The following is a 27,112-nucleotide window of genomic DNA, read 5'->3' on the forward strand; positions in this document are numbered from 1 at the left end:
GCTTCAATATTATAAATTGATAATTGTTCTTCAACATACATACAAGTATGCATATACAACCAATTGGACTCAATGGTCATTAGATTTTTTTAGTAACTAAGAGGTCCAAGTTCAAATTTCAATAAGTGTTTGTTTAGATTAAAAAATGTATAAATAAGGTTAGGATTCAACTGAGATTAGCAAAGTAAGGTTAAAAAAAAAGTCAATTGATATAATATAATTTATGTTTGAATACTTTTTTTAATCAGAAGTCAGTTAGATAAATTGAAATTTGTTTGGATGATTTAATTCAAAATCCAGTTGATATGTTTAATGACAAAATAAGCATAAATTTTTTTATCTTAAATATTAAATCTTAACTAAGCATGTTATTTTTTTTACTAACTAATAAGTAAAAAATATTAAACTTAAAATCACAACTAATAAGTAAAATATCTTAAATATTCAATCATGAAAACCTAAAATAAATTAATATTCAATTAATATGATTTATAAATTAATTTTTAATTATATCATGAACACGCTGCAATTATCTTGACAATCCTGATAAATTGGATGAGCATGCCTCACCAATAGACGTTCATGTTCTTGAGTATTTATTCAAAATTATTGGGTGCCACTAATAAGAAATCTCCACAGACACCCCACCAACCAAACTCCATCTATACGAAAGCAGCATTGGATTATTCTAATCACCTCCTCTCTCTCTCTCTCTCTCTCTGTTTCTTTCTCCCTGTTCGTTCAAAAACTAAAGCAATTTTCATTTATCAATGGAAACTCCTCCGACAGAATTCATCTTTCAGTCCAAACTCCCCGACATTTACATCCTCACCCACCTTCCACTACACGCTTACGTCTTTGAGAACCTATCGCTCGTCAAAGATTGACCCTGCCTCATCAACGGTGACACTGGCAAGTCCTTTGTGATGGACCCCATGGCACAGGTGACATAGCATTAATGGCAACGAAATTTGAGGATGATAATCATGAACATGATGATATAGAAGGAGCCCAATACTTCCAATCCAACGTACCTAAAGACCCATTATAACATATTGGAGGTCCAATGACAAGAGTCCAAACTAAAGCCATGAAACAAGCCTTGTTCAGTCTAGTGCAAGAAGTTCAAGAGCTTGGAGAGCATTGGGGCACTCCTCTCAAGCCCAAAGGAGAGCATCTATACGTGTACAATGTATTTAAGATCCAAACTCATGAAGAGTCAAACCCAAGAGATGCAGACCTTAGCCCAATGCAAAGAAGACTATAAGTTGAGCCTCTTGCAAGCAAGGAGGCATGAAACCCTAGTAAAGAAGTCAAGGATGGCGTGATTTTAATCTTTTATGATCCCTTGATTGTCTCTTAAATTATTTTCTATTTTAATGGTCCTTTGATTTGATTTTCTATTTTGAGTCTAGTCAAAGGTTAGAATTAATTATAGTATTAATTTCTAAATTTTGTAATCCCATAATTTTAGGATCACATCTCCTAAATTATGTGGCTGAATATTTTATCATTATTTTATATTATTTCTCCTTTTAGTATTAGAAAATTAGGGTTTTTAATTTTAGAAAATATTTTTTCTATGAGCCTATATAAATTAGGCATGCTCCCTATTGTAAACAACACAGAAGTTGAATGAAATTATTCATTTTAGAGTTTATAACTCTTGTGAGCCTTAGTGCTTTGTGGTGGCATCCTGTGTGAAAAACAGACATGATCAAAAGCGTGATCAACTCTTGTGGTGTCTTCAAAGGTTGAGGTTTCTAGAGGCAGGTGCTCTAAAAGATCTTCGCCTTGATCATTATTCTTGTTTACTTCATACCTTTCTTTTTTTCATCATAAATTTTGTCCATTTCCTTTTATTCTTGTATTTTTGTTATTTTAAGGTTCTGTCTCTAAACTAGCATGATTCTGCTTTCGCGTTCCCTATCACTTTGGCCTATGTCGAGGTGGAGCTCACTGCCCCCCCATGTCGCTGCTAGCCTCAACAAACTCGACATCAGACATGGTGACGTCATTTCGCTGCAGCCTTCCCAGGAGCTTCCTTCACCGGTGCAGTGGTGACCATGGAAAACCCCTTATTCACTCCGGCCGAGGTAGCAAAAAGCTACTGGGTCCAAGTCGAAGCTGATCATAACCCAAGCGGCTTTCGTTGAGAAAATCAAGGATTTTACGGAGACAAATGGCATTTCACTGATGTGCATTGATTCTACTTTTCTAGAAAAAGAAGGTATTTCACATTTTGCTCTACTCACCCAGGCCGACGAAGTTGATATACCGGCTGGGTAGATAAAAAACAAGAGAGAGAAAGCACCAAAATTTAAAATGTATTTAATGCTTCTAACGGGCATTAACGCTAACGTTCAGGAGAGAGAAGCTAGATCAATGGACTTGAGCATTAACGCACGTTTACATGTTAATTAAGCTTGAAAAATTATATTAATCCAAACAAAATTTTTTTAACATTTTATATCCTAATTTGATCCGTTCTAACTGAGATTAAAATTTAATACTAACATGCTCTAAATTACTTTGCTAACATTTGTCACAGGGCGGGCTAATCGGCCAATGAGGGCACTGTTGACCACATGAAAAGGTTTTTTTCTCTTTTGAGTTGAGAGCATTTTGGTTAAATGTATATTAATTAAATTTATTTGCAATTAAAGATACGAAACTTCAATAAAAAATTTATGATTCTATGAAATTTTGTTTCGATTATTTGCGTGGTATTTGAGATTAATTTTTCCTTTCCTTTTTTCTTTTTGCGACAGTTATTTATCCTTTATCAAATTCTATAAAATATTTATATATATGGGCACGCGCGCCGTTGAGGGGAGGGCGGAGCATTGTGGATATTTTTGAAGGAATTATCATTTTCCTCAATCTAATTTGGAGAAAGCAGAATTTAGCTCTTCACAAGGGCGTTATACAATCTCTGGAAGAGGTAATTAATGAATTCCACCATTTTAAAGATCATTTTCCTCCCCTCAACTTCATCTAAAATATCACTAAAGATTCTAAATTTAATCATGAATTAATTATGTCCATCAATATTAAAGATTTCTTCTTTATCTTAAAGATTCTTTCTTTCTTGACGTTAAAAATACTTAATATCTATTAGTAATTAGTAAGTTTTACTATTTTTTATTGCATTAACAGTCATATTTGCCTCTCAATTTTTATTTGAGAAGAGGCAATGGACATCCTCAACTCAAATATTTTGTAATAAAAAAATTTAAAAAAAGTAATGTGGATCCATTAGCAGTCAACTATGGATGAAAAAATGGTAACATGACAAGAGATGGAATTTCCAAATGGTAAATTTCTTTGATTTGCCACCAAATGGATAATTTCCTTGAGTGGCCTGTAGGTTGGTTTCCGTTTTCCTTCCCTTTTGTTTTGACCCTAGTGTTCGTTGTATCTTGTTTTCTTTCCTTGTGAATGAAGGTTCCAGTATTTATTCAAACAAGAAAAGTTAAAGAATAAAATTAATTTATAGTTAAATTTAAGGTTCCAATAACTTTTAGGGTAAAGTTAAGAGAGAAAAAAATGACCCTTAATTTGTTTTTATTTAATGAAAGTTTGTTAGTAGTCACAGATTCATAATACACAAAACTCACCTTCTGTTTCACCATCATCTTCGACATTAATTTTGAACAGAGCTTTGACTCAAGATGTTCATATCGAATGTGGAATTAGAATAAAGAAATTCAAAACACATTGTTTGCATATCTGCTTTATCATGGCCTTTGTGAATAATGATCTGCACAGTTATAAATGGAGACATTCAATCAATATTGATCTAGACTGTCTTAATCTTTTGTGTATTCGAACTGTGCTATTTTGGATCAAAGAACTTATGTAAAAATCTCAGTCAAGACTGGACAACGTACTGATTCAATGCTTTTGAAGAAGGCTATTTCATGATCTATCTTTAACGCATCATTTTCATCAGCCTTTGATGTAGGACATTTACATGATAGTTAGCTCTTTAAGTTCTATTATATTATTTTCAATGTATATCAAGATGATTATCTTTTTTGCCCTTCTCTTCCCTTGATTTTTTCTGATACTTCAACGCTGTAATGTTTTTTCTTTTTTTGTGTTAAATAATATTGATCTTTCTATTACAAAAATATCGCCCAATAATTGGAAAAGGCCTACTCCATGCAAGCATGGCCTTCAATAATGGAGGGCCTCACGTCCCATGTTGCACTATTATGAACTTATAACCAATCCTCAGACAAAAATAACCTCAGACAGCTTCCGCTCTCGTTGGCTCTTATGCTTACTTTTCTTTTTCAATCAATCAATGTTCTCAAATCATACAAGCTCCTCAAATGCATATTGCATGGTACTCATATTTTAGTCAATTCAACAATAAATATGTCAGTATTTAAGACGCTCCTTCACTTTATGACAATACTTTACCTATTCATTTTCTGAAGGAAGCGAAAATGACAATTATACTTTAAAAAGTTAAAGTAATGAAAGATAAAATTCCTGACAAAATTTTTTTTAAAAATAAATTATAAATATTAATTTAAGTAGTTATAAATAAAATTTTTTGTTCCAATTTAATAGTTACATTTGATGTTTAAATATTTATTTATAATTAAAAATTTTAAATTTATAATTATTTACATTGATATTTTTAACTTATTTTTTTAAAAAAAGATTTGTCAGCATCTAAATATCATTAATTTAAGGTTACGGGATTTAAATGTCATTGTCCCTTTCCTGAATTATCTAATATTAATTAATCCCAACATTTTGTCCTTTCTATTTGTTTATTTTCTCTGTATATTTTAATGAATTTTGGCGGTACTGTTAAGCTTAGCCACACGAATCTTTTGTGCGCGCGCATTTTCTTCACTGTACTTTTTGGATTAAGCTTCGTCATATTATATCATCAATTTATATTAACAAATTTTGTAAAAATATCTCATTGATCAGACTTTGAGCCTTGTCATCAATCACTTTATTTTAATTAAAATTTAATTATCTTCTCTCATTAGTTCAATTAATTTTTCATGTAACTCCACCTATTTTAAATTTTAAATTTTAAATTTTAAATTATAATTTACAACTTGAATGGGAACATTAACTAACTCCATTTTTTCCAATTCATGGCTCATGTCTGTTGTATTTTTTCATGTGTTTTGGTTTAATAAATCTTGTAGAAAGCATCCCATTAGTCAAATTTTGAACCTTGACATTGGTCATTTTATCTTGATTAAAATTTAATTATCTTCTCTCATTAGTTCAATCAATTTTTCATGTGACTCCACCTATTTTTCATTTTAAATTTTGAACTATAATTCACAATTTAGACGAAAGCATTGATTGATTTCATTTTTTCCTTTTCATGGCCCATGTGTATTGCATTTTCCCATGTTTTTTTAGTTTTCTTTTTTAAGGCATCTTATCTTATCATCAGTATCAATATATCAATATCAATATCATCATAAATAGATCAATCTTGTAACTTCAATTTAATTGGTAAAAACAAAAATTGACTCTCGTTGGTTAATAAATTGTAGACTAATATTAATTTGTAAATTTCTCTTGATTTATTATTGATATTTAATTTATTTTCTTATTTTTAAGTATTTTTAGTCTACTTTTACGAGAGCATTTAATAAGATATAATTTATTTTCCTATTTTTATGTACTTTCAATTTAGATTTGTGGGAGTATTGATTCAAAAGCAGTCCCAACTTCAAAAAAATGACTCTCATTGGTTAATATATTTTAAGCTATTGTTAATATGAAAATTTCTCTTGATTCATTAATGAGATTTAATTTATTTTTTATTTTTCATGTATTTTCAATCTACTTTCATAGGATATTGATTTAAGAACAGTCTCATTTTTAAATTTTCCTGATCGTTAGCATTAATTTCATTTGACTATCTTTCTACATTCGTTGTACTTTTTCATACCTTCTCATTTTTCTTGATAAATGAGATTTAATTTCTTTTTCTATTTTCTATGTATTTTTCTAATTTGTTGTGTTCAATATCAATCAACTCTCATCAACTATTATTCAAAAACATTATCTGTAAAAAAGAAAAAAGCAAATAAAAAAGTTTAAGTTTGATTTGGATTATCAATCCTTATCTCAGGGTCTTAGTCCTTTAAACTGTGGATATTTTATCATACATTATGTGCTAACAAGATAACACGACGACTACTTAAGTACTCTAAAAAAATAAAACTTGAGTGATAGACGTATATGTTTTGTAACTCTTTTGTTTTGCACATAAAAAAAAGAAAAGGAACCCAAAAATACAAAAGAATATAATACAATTAAAAAAAAGATGGATCCGTTTAAATTCTTTCTTATATCTATATTTATGAAAATATAATTTATGTCATAATTCATAAACTAATATCTAATTTTCTTACGTAATTGAAAAAGAGAGGTTATTGAGAACTTTAAAGAAGTAGTTTTTTTAGGTTAATATTCTTTAAGCACTTTAAGAACAAGTATTTTTAGACAAGTTTTTTACTATAGGCTTAAAAAATAAAGATAAAATGTGTACAAATAAAATATACAAAAAGGACAATGATTGAATAGAGGAGCTCCTGAAAATTTAACCATATCAAATGTTTTGATTTTAATGATATTGATGATATTTATTTTAAATTTTTTAATTATAACTCGTGGAACTTATGAGAAACTATCTAGTTATCAATATAAATATCAAACATAAAAAATATAATAGATGTATTATTCGCAAATGGTTATGAGCATTAAATCTCAAAACATCTTATTGAAAGATAAGCCGCAAATAAAAATGGGAGAATCCCACATAAGGACTCTTCATATGAGTACATTATTTATAGTTAAAAATTTTGAAATTTCAAAAAAAAATATAGTCCTTAACTAGAATTAAAATTTTCCTCAATTAATTTTTCCAATGCTCATCTTTTATATTTATAGTATTATTTTTAGTATTTTTAATTATCAGTTTTTCAATTTTTCATCAATAGTCATTTTAGATATTTTTAATTACCATCTTCCACATTTTCAGTACTAAAAAACTTCATGTTTAATTCTCTTGAATATTAAACCTATAAAAGAGAGGGGTATTGAAAATATTTAAGGTAATTATTAAAAAATAAAAAAAGTAATACTTAAAATACTAGCGGATGGGTACTGAAAAAATCAATAATTTTTTTTAATTTGAACCAAGAACCTATATTCCTATAAGATTCTTAAATCTCATTTTTCCAATATAAATTTAGGCAATTGCAGGTATGGGAATCTCAGATTTAAATGTTCGATTTGCAACAAAACCCCTATATTTGCAAATATTTGCATCTAACTCATCTTTTAACAAAATTACTTGAATTAATTTTCCGGGACATGGTGTCATCATTATTTACAAACAGCAGAGATTGTCGTTCACATTGTACCTGTTGACACTGTTTCTTCTTTCCACCGTATTCTATCAGTTTACTTCATGCCTCTAAAATTAGACTCGAAAAAAGGGCTGGTAGGCTATCAATTTAAATTTATTTTTATAAGGATTTTGTTTTAAAAAAATGACATTTTATAAAAAAATTAGACTTTAAAACCTAACTTGGTAGGCTCTCACAAAAGGTGCTCGAATAGCCTTTTAACTCATTTTTATTCTTATTTTTCAAAAATAACATATTTTTAATTTATAAATTAAATTTAAATTTTAAAATATATATTGATACTTTAAAATTAAATTTTTTTTATTTTTAATTTTTAAAAATTATAATTTATATTTAAAAATATGAAATATTATAATTAAGAATTTAAAAAATAAAAAAAAGAGATTTATGAGCCTAACTCCAAATGTTTTAAATAAAAATCAGATTTTAAAAATAAAAAAAAATTCAAAAAAGCCAAGCTTATAGGCCGGGCCTACAAAGGCTGATGTCATGTGAGAGTCAATTTTCATTCCATGTTGCCACTGCTTGAATTGGTGTGAAATGTCAAAAAAAAATATGTTTAAAAAAATTATTTACAATTAAACTTCAATACAAAATATGTTAGATAGATATATTTTAAAAAATTGAATTTTTTATTATTTATAAATTTTTTATTAAAGACAATCTTATTTAAAATATAATTAAGATATACATATTTTTTAACAAAAATTTAAACCTTAATTTACTATGTTATGAGTTAGGGAATACTTCCTCCATTTAAAAATGTAAGATATTTTTTGAGGAGTTTAATATTAAAAAATATAAAATATTTTTAGTCTTTCAAGATATAATTGTTATATTTTTTTAAAAATACCTGATAAATAATTTTATATTTATTGTAGGGTATTTAATATAAATAAATATAAAAAGATAAAATTAATTTAAAAGTAAATAATTATTTTATTAAAAAATAAAATTTAATTAAACATATTTTATATTTTTTTAACGACGGAGTATCAACTTTGGGTTCAACTCAAAACTGCCTTTGACGCTATTAGTGGCTCTGTTTTGCTTTTTAATCAAATATTGAGTAGTTGGTCATATACTCACATGAGAAACTCTAATTCTGATTAAACTAGCCCTATAAAATTTATGAGTTTAGGCGCCTAACTTTTGGCTTCCCCAATAAACTTGACCTCAAGCAGCTTCTTTGTCCTGCTCCACAGAGCCTACGCCTAACTAGCCTGTTTTGGATTTTGCACCATAAGAGTTGATAAGGAGCAGCTCGTTGACCTGTAATAATCCTTGAGAGAACTAGAAGAAGAACAAGAACAGAGAACTTTCCTCAGCTCAGAAGAACAACCTCTGACTGAGAATATTGAAAAGGTGGTGAAATGGGGAAACTTGGTCGGATTCTGGATACGTTCTGTCTCTCATCATCATCGTCTAGCTCAAGCTCCTGCTTCTGTGTGAATTCCATGGAGATTAAGGATGATGAGATTGAGACGAAGCCCTTGTTCGCCAGTGAGATTAGTGAAGGAGAACAAAAACTCAGATTGAGGGACGTAGTTTCTGGGAAGCAAACATTGGCTTTTCAATTGAAGCCGAAGGCATTCTTCTTCTTCTTCTTCTTCTTCTTCTTCTTGTCTTCAATTTTCTGCAATGAAGTTTCTGCATATTTATTTCCTCACAAATCCCTCCTCTCTTTCTCTCTCTTTCTGCAATGGAAAGACTATATAATGTTGTACCGTGTTTGGCATAACACTAAAGCTTGATCTGTTTCTGTTTGATGTTATTACTCAGATAGTGATATTGAAGGTTTCCATGCATTGCGATGGCTGTGCCAAAAAAGTGGAGAAACATGTGTCCAAGTTAGAAGGTGAGTTAGAAATTATCAGTGCAATTTTACTCAAATAATTTAAAATTTTAAACTTTAGATAGACTTGTGTTCTGGTTTGACATATTTCTTGCTTTCTTCAGACCCTAAACGCAAGCTTTACTACTACCAAATTGCTTAAACTGTCTTCTTGAACTTTCTCTGTCTTTTTTTTTTTAAAGGTCAATTATACATTACTGCCTCTTGTCTAAATTTCGCCCCCTTTTTTCAGTTAATTTCATCTAAAATGTAGGACGTTTAAGTACTTTTTAAAATTATTTCTTTGAATTTATCCATATATTAATTAATGTGAGTTTGAAAAATATAATTTTATTAAATACTTTTTTCTAAATTTTCATAATAAAAAGGATTAAGAACAAAAAGGAAAGACTTGTCATTTTTTATATGGATGTAAAAAATAATTACTTTTATTATTACGTGAAATATGATTAAGTTCGTCACACAATTTAGATATATTACATTATAATATATATCATTTGAATTCACGTCTCAATAATTAATTATCAATGAAATTTTACTCAATAATTTAATAAACTTTGGATAAACTTGTGTCTTGACATATGTCATGCTTTCTTCAGAGTTCAGACCCAAAGGCATGCTATCTTAAGATTTGATCTTCTCTTGAAACTTCTATGGGAAACAGAAAATTAAGTTAGTATTTTTTGAAATTAATATCTTTTTAAATTTACTTTTATATTAATTAATATAACATGATAGATATAAACTGACTAAATATTTCTTCTCACTTCTCATAATAAAGGGGTTAAGAGCAAAAAATTTTTTTGATAAAAATATAAAAAATGATTATTTTTATTAATATATAAATATAATTAGAAATGTTTTATAATTAAGTTACATTTGAATTGACGTATCAAATAAAGTGATAACGAAGAGAGATAAAAGTGAGGCTTATTCCTACTTTTACTAACCCAAGTCTACCCAACAATTTTTTTCACCCCCTCAGTTACACAGTGAACTTTTGAAGAAACTTAGAACAAATTAATTCCAAAATAAATTCTCTGGGTTAATTGTTGAAAACAGAAGCAACTAGTGGTGAGCCTAAAAATCAGGACAAATTATTAATGCCCTTCTTGTGATCTGACAAAAAAGCAGTGTCCTGTACGAAAAAGTCAACACAATTATTGTTTATTATCAGAACATGACATGGTACTGGTTTGTTGGTCTCGTTCTTTTTTTTTTTTGACAGAAATATTGAAAGAGATTTGTTATTGGACTAACTAAGTCATTAATTCAATAGTTAAGATTATAATTGAATTGTGATTAAATCAGTTATAAAAAAATCATTTCATTAAATTAGTCAGGATGTTAATTCAAACGTTTATTTGTTCAATTGGTTGGGTTAACCTAGTTTTTAATACTGTGATATTTTTTAATAGAGATGCTTTCATGTTGATGAACATGTATGTCTGAAACACAGGAGTGAGCTCATACAAAGTAGATCTGGATAACAAAATGGTGGTTGTTGTTGGAGACATTCTTCCCTTGGAAGTGTTACAGAGTGTGTCCAAGGTTAAGAATGCCCAGCTTTGGTATTAATTTATTTCCCTTTCATGTTCTTGACATTCGACAGGGATAGACACTGGTGGGGAAGAAGAAGAAGAAGAATGCTTATTTATGTTGTCTCTGTCATTTTGTTCTTAAGAATTACTGTCTGTGTATTTAATATTTTTCCTAGTTTCTGCAATTCTCTTGCAGGATAGCAAATATTATTTATTTCCGTATAATCATTTGAAATTCGATACTGCTGGATCATATTTGAGCAGTGTCAAGTTCAACTGAGCAAATGGCTTCTGATTCGATAAAGACTTGCTACTAGATATTTTTATGAAGGATGATATAACTTTTATTCTTTAAATTTTATCTCAATTATTAATTTACTCCTAAAATTTTGACTCAGCACAATTTAGTTTTTATAAATTATTGAATTAAAAATTATGGGAGTCAGGACTACAGAGTCCTGACTCAAGAAACCAAAAGGAATGAGTTATTATGAATTAAAATTTAAGAATTAAATTGATAATTAAAACCAAATTTAGGGAGAAGAAAGTTATATTTTCCTTCCTGGCCAACCGAAAGTTATCTTTTCCAAATCAATTATTTTGCCACGTATGGCATGGCCATATGTGTCAAAGTTGGTTATTACTTGTGATATGAAGTTTCGCTTCCTAGTCTCCTAGAGCAGGATTCCTACCTAATAAAAGTAGATCAGGGTGTTCATGGGTAATATAGTTTTATAGGAAAATTGCACCGCAGCTCATAATTTCGTAGGCTCAAAAAGTTTTTCTTGTAATTAATTTTTTTTATATTTAACGTTATTTACTAGCAGCAAGACGTTTGTTTATTTTACATAATTCATACAAGTTTACATTTAAAGAGAAATTTACAAATTATCTAAATAATACTTACGAATTACAACAAAAATTTCATAAATAATATTAAGTTGTATATATATTAACAACAAAACACCCGCTCATTTTACATAATTCACAAAAAAAATATAAGTTACCCAAATGAAATTTGCAAAAGAAACTCTATAAATAACATTTAAAGTTAATTTATTCACTAGAGAATATTCTTTTATTTTGTGTAATCCATGTGATTTACATTTGTTAAATAAGAGAGAATTTACAAGTTATCAGATAAAATTTACAATAGAAAGTTTGTAAATAACAATCAAAGTTTATTTATTTTCAACAAATGGTCCATTTATTTCACAAAGGGACAATTTCATCTTTTCACTAAAAAAAAAAACTTAAGAAAAATTTTATGTATAGATCCTGTGGAGTATATGTAATTACAAAAAGTTTCACAAAATTTAAAAATCACAACCAATCTCTTGAGGCAAGAGTGTAATTTGAAATTGGGGTATGAAAACAATATTGTCCCTATTAAAATGCTAAAGTTATAGTTATAAAATATTAAAATGATAATTATAAATTACTAATAAGATGATTGTAAATAATTAGTGTTAAACTTTATTAGTAACACATGATTGATTTAACTATTATATTCATAAAGTTATAGTTGTAAATTACTGATGAGATAGTTGTATACAATTGGTATTAAACTTGTAGTGCATGATTAATTTAACTATTAGACATGTGAAGTTACAATTGTAAAAATTTAAAATGATAGTTTTAAATTATTGATAAGGTAGTTGTAAATTATTTAATTGATATAATATTATTTTAATTGGTGCATTATTGTCTTTGCACCATAATTTCAAATTACATTGAAGTCTCAAGGGATCTAATTATAGTTTTGAATTTTGCAACATTTATTTATAAATAAGTTTGCTCCATGACACTAATATGTAATTTTCTCAAAACTTAATTGCAAGAGAGGCCTTTGAACCTACATAATTATTTTAGATTCTATTGGATCTTTAATGAAAATATGTTGGTTTTGTACAATTCTCCCTAGTTTTATTTTAGGGCTAGGAATATAGGTCACCTCAAACCATATGGGTTGGAGAAAATATGAGTTAGATTAGGTTTAAGCCACCAACCCTTTTATTTTTTTTCATGATTTTTTTAAAAAATTATTGAAATGAGAAGTTCCATTATGATATTTGGTTAAATTAAAAAAATTACACCATAAATGTATAAAATCGATCAATTCCATCATGATTGTACATGTGCTAAAGAGGGATGAATTGAACTAAATAATTTTTTAATAATATAAGAGAAGAGTCAAGGGATGATATCACCAAATATGTTTAGAGAATGAAAGAAAAGCTTGTTTAAATATTTATCCTGATTCAGCTCCAATCACTTGAGTATATGTTCAGACTTTAAGTCACACTTGAGATTTCTTCAACTTACTCTACTAAAATTCAATTAGGCTCTTGGTTGCTTCAATACAATTTCAAACTTTATGTCTGATTCACTTCCCTACAAAGGTAATGAATAAATTCTCTAAGCTTCTTGAGCTTAAGTGTTTTGTTTTAAATATGAAAAATAGGGATGAACAGAGTATGTTTAATAATAAACAACACCTATTACAAATTCTCTCTAAAAGTGAATGTACAATCAATAAAGTTGACAAAATAATGAATATGATCATAAAAGGTAGGTAAGAAATTGAATGCTCAATATCGTGCAATAACTCTTTTGCATTTGTTTTCATAAATGTGCTTATTTATAGTTGGGGATGATTAATGATCTATTAGACACATTTAATTAGTTGTTAAACTTTTCATTTTCTTTCCTTTTAAGTTTCTACAGAAATAAGGCAATGACACATTGCTTTTCGGCAAAATTGCATGCTCACAGCAAGTAAAGAAAGTAATAACTATATGCATTTATTTCTTTGACAAAAGGTAGGTAGGTTAATACTGGTAAAGTCAAATGCTATACAGGTCTAAAAGATAATTTAATAATTAAAAAGTGTTTGACCATACTCAAGGTTGTGTTTAGAATGCTTTTAGATAAACAAAAAGGATAACACAACACTTACAATTTCAAAGGAATGAGAAACAAGTGAGACTAAGCTCACAAATTGAGCAATGTAAAACATAGCAAGTTTTTTCACAGTTGTAACGGCATAAATTTCATTGCACCGGTATAAGCAAGAATATTTGACAAGAAGTGCTATGTTATAGTACTAGTATAAATTTATTCATATCCTTTTATCTTTGGTTAAAAAAAAATATAATGTAAGAATCAAATAAAAATAATTAAATAATCATAATATACTTGATGCAAGATTTATTTTAGTACCTGTCTCGAATTTTTATTTAATAATTTTTTTTCACGCCTTCATAACAATATATTAAAATATTTTTCCAAGCTTATCAATGAAAAATAATATTTCAAGAACATTTAATTTGTAAAAATATTCATGAAGTTAATAATAAATCATTTTCTTCACTAATTAAAAAAATTTGGATGAAAAAAATATTTTTGAAATATTCAACTTTTGCATTGTTTTGAGTTAGAAAGACAATTCATTCAAAGTGTTTTCATAAAAACTTCTGACCGAAAAGAATACTTCCAGGAAAAAAAAAATCAAATATAGATTATCCGTGTTTCTTTTTCGGCCAACCTAAAATATATCTGATTTGAGAATCTCATTTTTACTTTTTTTTTAATCAAAAGATTAGGTGAATTGGATCTCAAGAAAGTTCACTGAAATTAGGATGTACTTTCAAGTTTAAATAATGCTTGCAAATATATTTATAAATATTTCATCAAGAAAGTTGGTAATGAAATTTGAATCCATAATCTTTTTAAGTTATGGGCCAATTCTTTTATCAAATGGGCCAATCTTGGTCTCATTTTCACTTTTTTCTTTGGGTACATCATTTCACTTTTTAATGGAAAGAACTGAAGAAGGTTTGGGATAAAGCACATGTGAACTGGGGCAGAACTTTTGGGCCTACGAGTCTCAGGCCCATGATGATGATCCCCGAAGGTCAAGGCAGCATCGGCTCCTCACAAGTCATAACAGTCAAAATAGTGTTAAACTCGTTCATCAATTTTCCCATTGAGAATGCCCTTAAGGTAAATAAATTTTTAAAAATTCATAAATTTCATATAAATGCCCTTTGATGAACTAAATGCCCTTATTATTAAATACAAGGAAATCACACACAGCCTTATAGTGAGATTATATGTAATGGTAATATAATATTCTTTTAAATATATATATATATATATATATTCAGTTAAATATATATATATATATATATAAAGTTATAACGAATAATGTCAAAAAATTGTTTAATAAGTTTAGCGAAAAATGCTAAATTTATTTATTTGTTAAAGAAAAAAAGCAGTAAAAACTTGAGATTATCTAGAGTATAATAGTTCATGTCTTACGCCCTTCCTTCAATATTATAGACATTTTTTTAAGTATTATGCTAAAAAATATAAAACATATTGGGTCTCTTAAGATACAATTAATAAGATTTCCCAAAAGTAACTTTAATTCAAGGGTTCTGGCAAAATAATAATAATAATAATAATAATTAAAGGGTATAACTAATAAAGTTTTTTTATCAATACATCTTGTTATACAGTGTGAATCTTTAAAGAGTGCGTGATTTTAGAGATAAATAATTAACTCATTGAAGGCATAATTTAATCATAAGTGTTTTACAATATTGAAGGGAAGGAGTATTATTTTTACTCTCCCCTCTTTTTGAATTAAGGAAAGCAGCAAAAAAAAAAAATTCCCTATCTTATCCCTTCTAATAGATTCCTCATTGCCCCCCCTTTTGATTAGAACCAAATAAGCTTCAAAGAAATCGAGTTTCTTTACCAAACACAAGTTTTAAACTTTTACTTATTAAATTATTTTTAAAATAATGAAAAAAATAAAACTTAATGAAATTATTATTTGAAAAAAAAATAGTTGAAGAATAGTTTTGATGTTCAAGTCCTAGAAACAAGCAATTAATAACAACATCACAAAGTCCAAAGCATTAGGAATAGTACTAGGTAACGAGGAATGATGTTAGGGATGACATAGGAGTTAAAAGGAGAGGACAGTTAATGATATTTATACAATGAAAGGCGTTAATATCTCATAATATAACGAAGTAAGGCTAGAATTTTCATTAGCTAGGAAGATGCCTATATTCAATGCCTGATCGTGTTTTAAATATGATTGCATCCAATAAAAAAAAACCTATAAAAAGGATAGTCTATGATAGTCTTATCTCGTGTCTCATCCTGAAAGGGAACATGGTTGAGTTTTTGTTCCCTATTTCACTCCATCATGGAAGTGGTCCCACCCTATTTAAGATTGGGATGGGATTGAAAATCCAAGAGGAATGAAGAACTATGAATTAGATGATTAATTTCAGCAACAAAATTAATATCTTTATTGATTTATTTTAATTCTTTTAATATATACTCCATCCGCTCAGTATTTTAAGCTATTTTTAATGAAATTACATCTTCAACGAGTTAGCTAACTAGTGTTAAAATTATACAATCTTTCTATATTTATTCTTATTTAATAGGATGTTTTTATTAGAAAATATTATTAAATACAACCCTAATTAATGATGTTTTTATAGACTTTAAAAACATAAAAGGGTTAAAGGACAAATTTATTCTTGAATTTTTCCTCAAGGTGCAATTGGTATCTAAAAGTTTAAAAAAGTGCAATATCCCCTTAACTTTCCAAATGATTGTAATGTCACCCAAATTAGATGGTCTTCCAATGTTATATGTTAAAGCACATGTTTTGACCTTGAAGCACTATTTTGGCACATCGTATGGGATTTGACTCAGCATCTAATGTGTGTTTAGAGTTACACATGTAAGATGAACTTAAAAAGCACAATCTTGGACCTATTTGGAGTTAAAAATATTTTGAATCTCACAAAGAGAGGAGAGAATGACACAAGATGCAAGGAGGTGCCAAGCGTTTGCAAGACAAGCAAGATCCATGGCTGATTTGTCTTTATCATTGATGACAAGTAATAGAAGAAGGGCTACAATGTTGAGGGTTTGTGCTGAAGCAACCTATGAAGGAATACTAAGGTACTACCATTGCGGTTTGCTGGCTCCTCGATGGACATTATGGAGAGTGAGCAACCTGGGTAGGAGATTCTATAGATGCTTGATGTATTTCTAGGTATGTGGTTAATGTCTTGTTAGCCGTAGTGCAATATCTTGTTTCTTAATCACAAAATATCAAAGGCAAGTAGGTGTGGGTATTTTTTGTGGCAAGATGTAGAGGTAGATGAAAGGTGCAAAGTTATGAGCAACTAAGTTGTAGATCATATTGATAGGTTGTCTAATGATAATGTAAGATTGAGAACATGACATGAAAGTATTAAAGTCACACCAACACAGTAGAATCAACAATGGGCTAAACTTGAAAGGTTAGAGAGGAAATTTGAATTGGAGATCGTTAATGCCGAGAAGAAGATGAAGAAACTGAAGGCAACTTTGATTATATCCTAGGTATTTTATTTTTTTTGTAATTTCATTTTGAAAATGTAGCAATCATTAGGTTTAAAGGGGAAGTTGGTATTTTGGAATGCAATTTGTATTAATTTGTAATTTGGAAATGTAATTTGACTACAACTTAGTTAGTGAATGAAAGTTAAAGTTATTGTGGTAATCACTTGTTTGCTTGCATCATCAAAGATCATGCACCATTATGAATATGAACATAGGTTAGTTATCAATAATTTGTGCTTTGTCTCATAAAAATATTGGAAGAGTGGAAAACTATGTCTTTAAGGTTGGCAATTTTAAGTGAAAAATGGAAATGCATAATTCATACTCTTCATTAAGGTTGGCAATTTTAACTTTAATCTGTTTGGTTATGTTAAAAGAAATCATAACCTTAAAATGTAACCAAAAATGATGAAGCATAAATTAAATTCACATGCTAAATTGAATGAATCATGTTCATGAATTGTTGGAAGAGAACATTATGGATGTTGATCCTTTACTTAAAGAAATGTCCCTAAGTATGAGAAGCAAACATAAAAAATATTGAGGTCAAATAGAGAATATGAATCTTTTGCTCATTGTAGTTGTGATTTTGGATCCTTGATACAAGCTTGCTTATGTGTATCATATATTTGAGTAGCTTTTTCTTGATCTTGACGTTTGCATGGCTATAAAAATTAAGATCAAAGATGTATTGTATCATATGTTTGATGAGTATTCTAAAGGATTAAAGATTAGTACATGTAACACTTGTCCTAAGTGTTATCCAAAAATTACATAATTCAAATAAACTAAGTATGGTTAAGGAGTTGATCCTCTAACCAACTTAAGAAATAAATCATTTAAAACCTTAAAAAAATTATAGGTTCTACTTATAGCGCACGGAAGCAAGCTAGACGAAAGTGAAATAAAAAGATATTGTCATGACAGCATTAAATTGTTATCATGACAGCCCTCCTGGGCCAGCTTTTGGGAGGTGCCGTTCCGCCATTAGACCTCCGATCAAAGTGATTTTAAAGCTCGTACGTCACATTCAAAAGGTACTATAAGTGTACCAAATTTCAAAAAATCCAACGGTCGGATTAAAAATTTGACATGTTAAAAGATCGGTCATTTTTGCTGTCATGTCATGACAGCACCTTCGGACTAACTTTCGGGGCACACCATTTCATCATCCGACCTCCGATTGGAGCGATTCTAAAGCTCACATGTCACTTTTAAATAGTACTATTAGCATACCAAATTTTGGAAAGATCCAACAGACGGATTGAATTTCGTGCATGTTGCAACATTATCAATTATTGTTGTCATGACAGCACTTTTGTTGTCATGACAGCTCCTCCGGACCAAATTTCAGAATGTACCATTTTCCCGTCTGATATTCGATTGATGTGATTCCAAAATCCACACAAAGCTTATAAAAGGTTTTACTTGTGACCCAAATTTTAGAAAAATCCAACGGTCGGATTAAGATTTGAACACCTAGATGCAAAAGTGCCGTTTTTTTAGTAAAAACCATTTTTAAAATTGTCCAAATCTCATCTTAATGGTTAGAAACTTGTGGAAATACTTTGGACACATTAAATAGGACTAAAAACACCTGGTAGAACATTTAAATGATAGAAAAAACCTCTATACCAAAATTTGACCACCCGGGTGCCGTTTCCCAAAATGGACCATAAACTTCCAAAATGCACAAATCACACAAGAGTGGCCAAAAACTATTCCAAATATCATATACACATATGAATACACACGCTAAACATTTTCACTTTACTTAGAGATCTTTGTGGGGCCCACGCACCCACTCTCTCTATCCAAGGTATATGTTTGCCCATAGCACACCATTTGCAATGCAACCACTTTACATTTGTTTGTGGAATCATATATATACCAAAATAAATATTTGCTTGTAGTGAAAACTTGGTCTACTAAATAAATCTATCAAAATCACACACCATAGCCAAGTTTCCTAGCCATAAGTCTCTAAGTAAACAAAAATTCATACACAAGCCATACAATCCACACATACTCACACACATATACATAATTATATCCTACTGGCGCCCTAATCCTAAATACATTACAATAGATTTGCTCAAAAGAAAGGGGTTGCAGTTCTTTACAATTCACAAATAACCCCTAGCTCTGCTCCTTTTCCCGTCCTCCACTGGTTCCTTCGCCTAGACCTAGAAATATTGAAAAGAAAGGGGTGAGACAACTACAGTCTCAGTAACAGAGAAATCTACATTGATTATTACAAAGCAAGCCATAATCGAATAAACGAATAATAAATTCAACATAGTATAATTTAGTCATTTAAAATGCTTAAATGCATGACCTAGGCCGGTATGGCCTTTCATGACCAACAGAATGTCCCCGGCACTCTTTAACTCGCAGGTAAACTTTATACCTACTTGTACCTCCGCAGGCACAAAACATAATCTAAGGCATGATCTAATCCACCTAACCACTTATACCCCTTCGATTTGAATCCTGAGCGGTCAAAGCTAACTCCCTCCCAGAGCCAGGCCGACTTACTCTTCATGTGAAGGCTACCTTGGCCTAAGCACTCAACCTCACACTTCATATGTCGGATTCCCTCCCCCACTGAGAGGTGTCGAACACTCAATACACTAACTATTTTAGTGCACTGAGCCCATAATACGTAAGGCAACACTGAGTACTGACAGTGTGCCATAGAATATCAAAAGTCCACACCTTCTCATTAGTAAACTCCCACCAAGATTATGCCTTTTATTCGTGTCTACCTTTCTCGAGTATTGACCACTTCAACACTCTAAGGTAGTATAACATTTATAAATCTCTCTTAAACGATTCCTTAGCTTATCTAAGGTACCTTACTTAATTACACTTCCTTAAGTACAACTTCTATTTTTTATGATTACAATACATACAAACAAATTTTGTTTCCATAAAAACATTGTTTTTAAACAATTAGAAAACATATTTGCACTACAATCAAAGTAGTACCCCATAACCCTTTATAAAGCACATTTAATCTTTTAAAACATGTAATGCATGATAGCTAGTAATATTTATTAGAAAATAGCTAAAACAAAGTAATAAGAAATATAAATTCTCTTGTTACCTCAACCCTTTGGTACCAAAAGGGTTCCTCTTGTACAAAATAGGGCTCGGCTTGTTCCTTAACTTCTGAACAAATTCCACCAACAATCCCTACAATATATAAGTGATCCACATCACTTATCATGTCAAATAGCATTAATGAAGACTATAACTCATACCACACAACTTGGGTCAATGAGTCATAATCCATCCTAATGGTCTATATATTAAACCAACCATTCACATAGTATTACTTAACCACCAAAACCATTTATTAGCCATCACTAGACTAATTTCCAATTTATATAATTTTTAATCAATTAAAACCTTCACTTAGTGTCACTAGCTTTCGCCATTAGCCCTTATAATAAAAACCAAACCTTAATTTAAATCTTATTGAGCTCAAATAGCAAAATTATAACTAAATCAATAGGCTTAAACCATTGAGGAGCAAAACCAAATCTCTCAGGGTTTAATTTATGCCTAAAATACCTCTTTTCATCCAATTATCCACTCAAAACATCCTCCCTAGAATCCAAAGAAACAAAAGCTTATAAGAATAAAGCCTTTGGGATCAAAATTTAAAAATTTCCTCTTCCAAAAATTAAAGAAAATCAAGAGGAAGGGAAGAGGATTGAAGTAGGGAGTTTACTTATTGTATAGCCGAGCTCACAACGGTCGTAAAGTCTCCTAGATCCAAGCCTAACTCCCTCCTTTTCTCTTCTCTTCTTCCTCTCTCCCTCTCGTGCATTTCCTTTCTTTTCCTTTCCAATTCAGTTTTTGCATTTTTTGCATCAGTTTTGGTCTTTAAATTGCTGATCCAACACTTTGGGAAAAATTACAATAAAGGGCCCAACATTTTTTTATAGCACAAAAGCCCGGGTTAACTTTGATAATTTTTTCCATAGTTAAAAATCAAATAAAACTAAAACTTTGCTGAGAAAAATTCAAACGCTGGACCTCTATCAAATTATTCTAAATTTTAATTTAATTATAGATATTTTATTTTATTTTTAAAATAAATCTGAGTCTTAAAATTTTTGGGATGTTATAGTACGCCAAGTAATGCTTCTTCTTTTGTGCTTCTAAGATCATCAACATCAATAATGCTTGAAGGCTATGGGGATATAGATCCAGGTCATAGGTGGTTAGTATCTTAAAAAGAAAAAAGCTCGTTAGACCCACAATCAGAATTAGATAAATATCTTTCATTTGATTCTCCTAATAGTACCCTTGTTGATGGTGATTTTGATATATTAGCATGGTAGAGAGCTAATTCTAGCAAATATAAGGTTCTTTCTATGATAGTACATGATGTCTTGGCTATTCTAGTGTCTATAATGGCTTTTGAATCAGCCTTCAGCATAAGAGGACGTGTAATGAACTTTTATAAGAGTTCACTATCACTAAAGATGACTAAAGCACTTATTTTTGCTTAGAATTGGCAACTTCCTGGATAATCCATCTATGAATTTGCATTCATGCTTCAAGAATTTGATAATTTTCAAGAGACAATGGGTGTGGTGAAGACTGGTATATGTTGCAATGATAATATTGACTATTTATATTTTATATAAATTATTATCTATGTTTCAGTTGTATTTATTTTTTTTATTTATGATGTAATGTCATTGACTATTTATATTTTATGTATCTTTCAAATCTTTCCAATGTTATTGATGTTGGAGAGAATGGTTGTGTGAGTGTCATTTGATGTTGAATAGTGCTTATGTTTGTTAACTTTCAAACTTTCAGATATTTCGGATATATTTTGGGCACATCTTTTTAACTTACTTTTTGTTATATGAAGAAACATGGTGATAGTTTGATGGACTAACACTTATTTTTTGGCTAGCTAGCTATACCATATGGTTGGATAGAATATGTAGATACTCATTTTTTTGGATAGACTATGAAGCTTGACAATGCAATGTTGAACTGTTGACTAAGTAGGTAGATTATGGTTGAATTATGTAGTTTTAGTGAGATGTATATATTCTAAATATGAATATATGATCATTAAAATTTTTGATTTGGATTATACTTTACTAGACATGTTGTTCATATATTGACTTTCTTAAGTTATGTTGATTCAGGTTTAATGATAGTGTGAGTACAAGTGTGCTCATTGCAAAGTTAGATATTTTATACTAATATCATTATTATATGTTGTTCTAGAAGATGGAGTTTCGCACACCGCTATTCTAATGGATTTATTATATGTTTTTATATAATATTATCATGAAGTTTCAATTTTCAATAATTAGTCATGGTCTTTTATTCAAAAAAAATTGGCCCCAACGATGTTCCCTTTGCAAGGCTCAATGGGGTATTTAAATGTATTATTGTAAGAGGACAACGATTATGTCTAACCTAATATATATATTTTTTTTAAAAAAGGAAGGCCTAGTCTAGTAACTCAGTGGACGAAGTCTAACCCGATCTAGGCCTTGGGTTCAACAAGATTGGACCAATCCTTAAACTAAAAATTCTAGCCTGGTCTCTATTCAAACTGGACTTTGAGTTGGAATCTAACTAGGTTCAGTTCAGTATTTGTGTACCCCTAAGCGTGCTCAATCTTTCTAAGATGCATGGATGATCTCTCTTTAAGCTGATAAATTTTGGGAGTTTCTCTTATGTTTTACCTCTTGTTTAATTCCTTAAATTTTGATGCTCATGACATTGCACTGATAATGGTTATTGAAATTGAACTTTATGATACTTGATTGAATATTATGAGGTTATTATGTTGTTTATTTGCTAATTGAGGTGATGTAATTTTGAATTTGGGGTTGTCTAAATTTAATTTTACTTAATCCCTTGTTGCATTTAATTTCTAGTCACTTTTTGTGAGCTTGTGAGTCATGGTTGTGCATTAAGCATACTTAGGCTTAGTTGATCATTTTCTTAATCAATTTGAGGTCTCATTTGGTTAAGACAAGAGTTGGAGTTAGTAATTAATTTCATAATCAATTAGTTAATTTTAAACATAATTAGTTCTAAGGGTTAATTTAGGGTCTTAGTTAATCAAAAGGACTTGAAAGTGCTAAATTCCTAGTAGTTACTAGGATAACTTTAAAACCAATTGGGGTTAAGAAGAAATTAATTAGATAGAGCAAGGATAAGAAAGAGGGTTCATGTACCTAGGAAGACCATCATTTTTCATTTTAATCACACATTTTAATCATTTTTCAAATCCATAAAAAATCTTAAAATACCAAAAAATATTATTTTCATTTAATCTTTACTTATTTAATTATTAATCAATCAAACCTAATCAAATTGTTGCTGTTCTTAGTAGATTTAGATAACTAAGGTATTAATTTTTAATCAACTTTGTGAGAGATTCAACTTAGGTTGCTCCTTATATACGTTAAGGTGTTTCTTAGTTTAATTTTGTGCATTATTGACTATTACACATCAAATGCTATAATGCATGAATATGCAATAAACAATGTGAATAGCTAAGTGAGTGAGTAAATACATTTCTAAAATACATGATATTTCAAACACAAACACAAACACAATTATAATGCATGACAATAATGGGTTATCATCACCTTACAACATGTTCGCTACTCTAACTCACCTGGCCAAAGGTAAGTTAGTCCCAGTCATACATGCCACCTATTAGGCCTAATAGGGGCATACCATATAGTAGTTTAGTCTAGTACACAATGCTCCCAACCTTACAACACTAGTCATATGATTCAAAACATATTTCATATATATATATATATATATATATATGTTTAAAACACTATAAATCATGCTTTCAAGTATACAATCATATTCTGAAACACATTTTAACATAATATATATCCACTTGGCAACACATAAATTTCCAAAACAATGTTTATTTCCAACTATAAATTTTTCATAACATAGACGTTCATATCAAAATTTCACACAATATAATGAGTTAGAATGGTTACCTTCACTCCTTGCAAGCAAAGTTTCCTAAAAACACAAATGGCCACCACTACAGTGTTTATGTCACAATCTACACAACATAATAATCTTAACTTGCATTAATAATTATTAATAATAGCTAATTACAGCACTTAAACACTAATTCTAGGGTTATGTTAGTGAGTCCTATTAATCCTAACACCTTCCATATACTATGATAATCATACTTAGCCTTATGAATCCTTATTACACTAATTAATCACTTATTCAACATTTACATACCTAAATCATGATTAAAATCACCTTAACAATATTTAGGGTTTTGGATATAATTATCTTAGCACATTTATAATCACAAAACAACTTAAATAATACACTTTTGACTTCAAAACACCTATATATTTTGAATCTAAGGGTTGGGTGTTCTTTAAAACGGAGCCTTAATGCTAAACAATGATCTAAACATAAAAAAGACAAGATAAGATAGTATATATGAGATTAGACCAACTTACCTTAGGAAATTAGGCCATGAAATCATGCTCTAAGGTTGGGTACTTTAAAACCCTAACAGAGCTCTAACAAATCATTTAAGAATATACTAGAATTCTCCTTTTTTCATGTCTGTTAGAAAAAAGACATGTTTGTGTTGGTTTTGCATCATTCGCCATGGCAAACGATGCTCCTCACTACGATGAGAAGTGTAAAATGCATCATTTCATTTTCAGCCCTATTAGTTGAGCCCGATCTAACCAATTCCTACTTTAGACATTATCTATCCTCTATACATGTCTCTAAGCCCAATTCAGCTTATAATTAAGTTCCTAAATCATCAATAAACCTTAATTATCCTCAAACATAAATTTGTTTTCCAAATTAAACCTTAATTGACATCATCTACCTTTAATTCCTTTGATCCAATAAATACACATATAAATCTTAGAGTAGAATTCTTAATTAAATTCATAATTCTTATAATTAAATTTATATTAAAACTATAACATCCTATATTATAGAGAAATTTGATTAGGAAATTTTAAAGGATTGTTTTCTTACCTGTTAGCCTCAAAAAGATTCTTAAAAGTTAAACTAAAGATTTGGGACTTGTGCAGTGGTTACTAGTTGAATTTTAAGGTTATAAGCTCAATTTAACCTAAATTGAGATGTTTAAAAGTGTGGAAAATATTATATGGATTGTGTGTAAGCTAATAGAAGTTGTGCAAAGTCTATGGAGGGTGGTTAAGACTTTAGGTTGCTTAATGAAAGTGATTAAATAGTTAATTTAGTTTAATTGTGTTAATTAGTCTTCATGATCAATTTGGAATTGACATATAGTGCTTAATTATGTAGATTGACATGGCTTACATGTTTGTTTTGATTCAGTGTTAGAGAAGAAAGAGAAAATATTATGTGTAATCCTTTTTAGAAATAGAAGGGTTGAGGTAATAGAAAAATTCATACTATTTATTAGCTAGTTTAACTGTTTATAAGTATAATTTGTAATATGATATATCATGCTATGCTTTGGCATGATTTGAAATTTGTGTGATTTTGAATGGGAAGGAAATTTGGTTTCTGAATAAAATGCTAAATATAATTGGTTTTACAGGCTAAAATGGTTTGTGAATTATTATATATATATATGGAGATATGATTATGCATTATATGTGTAAAGACATGATAATGATAAAGAGTGGGAGTTCACCCTAGGTGGAGTAGTGAAAAAGTTCATATGGCGGGGTTGACACCTTGGGATGCTAGGTGCAACTTATATTCTCATTAATGCTTGAGTGGGTGCATGTTGGAAAATTTCTCTCTTTTGAGCTTGACTAGATGCAATGTTTGAAATTATACTCCTTAGCATTAGTATGATGCAACATTAGAGTAACGACACCTTGATTGCATGTTTGATAAGAGGAATCCATAGTCCAAAAGTGGGATGAAAAATCTTTGGTTAGGTGGTTCTCCTGTGAAAGGTGAGCTTGGATAAGCTTATATAGAATTAGTCCAATGGAGCATAAGGATTCAGTTAAGGTGGATGTGGAGGTTCGGTTGGATAGGATGATCATGCATGCAATTATGATTATTTACGAATATGAATATATATATATATATATATATATAATAGTATGTAATTGGTAATATTATGGTTTTATTTATTTGTTAATAAATAGTTATAGATTATTTTAGTTACTTAGACTTTGTCTCACATCATGGTTACTTGTGTGAGAGTAGTGGGACTACTCTAATTGTTCATTTGGAAATTGTGTAATGAATTTGTGGAATTATTTATGTTAATGTTTACAAGTTGCCATAAGAATGCATACATGTATTTTAGTTGTACTTGTGTGAGAGTGCACAAGTATCCTAGCTTTTAGGTGTGAAAATGTGTGAAATATGATAGTAAGGGCTAAGATACTAGTACAAATGCAAGATTATGTGTTTTGGAATGAAGGAATATGTGAAATTTGGCCATGCATGTGAATTTATGTGTATATAAGCGCGATTATGAAAATGGCCCTATTTTGAAGTTAAAATCAGCATTTAAGTTGCCAAATTTGAATGTGGTTGCATTTTTTTTATGTTATAACTATTTAATCAAGTGAAAAAGTCCCATTGGATATGGTCAAGGTATTAGAAGTGGCAAATGTCATAAGGATTTGATTTGGGATGTTCACCGGGGGGTGAGAAAATAACATAAAATGGTCATAATGCATTTTAAAATAAATATTGGATTAAGGTGAGACTTGTGTTATTAGTTAGATTGTGAGAAAAGTTTCATGTGAGAGTTTGATTACTCCAATTGGACATCGTATGTGAAAATGGTGCACGTTAAAAATTCATGTCAAATGAACTACCATGACAGT

The sequence above is a fragment of the Prosopis cineraria genome, unplaced genomic scaffold (genome assembly GCF_029017545.1).
Source record: "Prosopis cineraria cultivar Desert tree isolate PC_DT_omini unplaced genomic scaffold, ASM2901754v1 PC14, whole genome shotgun sequence".
In the NCBI taxonomy this organism is placed as follows: domain Eukaryota; kingdom Viridiplantae; phylum Streptophyta; class Magnoliopsida; order Fabales; family Fabaceae; genus Prosopis; species Prosopis cineraria.